Genomic DNA, 255 nt, shown 5'->3' on the forward strand with positions numbered 1-255 from the left:
CGGGCGGGGGGCCCCGGCCCTGCCGCCTCTCGGGTGGGCGTGTCGGCTCAGGGACAGGGGCTCTGGAGGGAGCGGCCCCGCCCCCGACGCCGCCGGGAGCCCAGCGCCGAGGGAGGGGCGGCGGGGAAGTGGGGCCCGGCGCCCGGGGCAACGAGTACCTGGCTGCCGAACTGAGGACAACTGAGGGCACTCGCAGAGCAGGGCGGGAACGCGTCCAGCAATGGCGCCGGCTTGGCGGGGGGGGCCGCCAGGCAC

At 78.8% G+C, this 255-nt stretch overlaps 1 protein-coding gene and 1 long non-coding RNA gene across 2 annotated transcripts in view; one reads left to right on the forward strand and one right to left on the reverse strand.

Moving 5' to 3' along the window:
• The window catches only part of ZNF624 (zinc finger protein 624), a 31,458-nt gene extending 31,227 nt beyond the window's left edge, over positions 1-231 (reverse strand). Inside the window, exon 1 of the mRNA XM_077746893.1 lies at positions 159-231. The gene's annotated coding sequence lies outside the window, so the exon portion shown is untranslated. The remainder of the gene's footprint in view (positions 1-158) is intronic.
• The window catches only part of LOC144217330 (uncharacterized), a 1,053-nt gene that overhangs the window by 333 nt on the left and 465 nt on the right, over positions 1-255 (forward strand). The window lies entirely within an intron of this gene.

This window comes from Crocuta crocuta, unplaced genomic scaffold (genome assembly GCF_008692635.1).
Source record: "Crocuta crocuta isolate KB4526 unplaced genomic scaffold, BGI_CrCroc_1.0 scaffold139, whole genome shotgun sequence".
In the NCBI taxonomy this organism is placed as follows: Eukaryota; Metazoa; Chordata; class Mammalia; order Carnivora; family Hyaenidae; genus Crocuta; species Crocuta crocuta.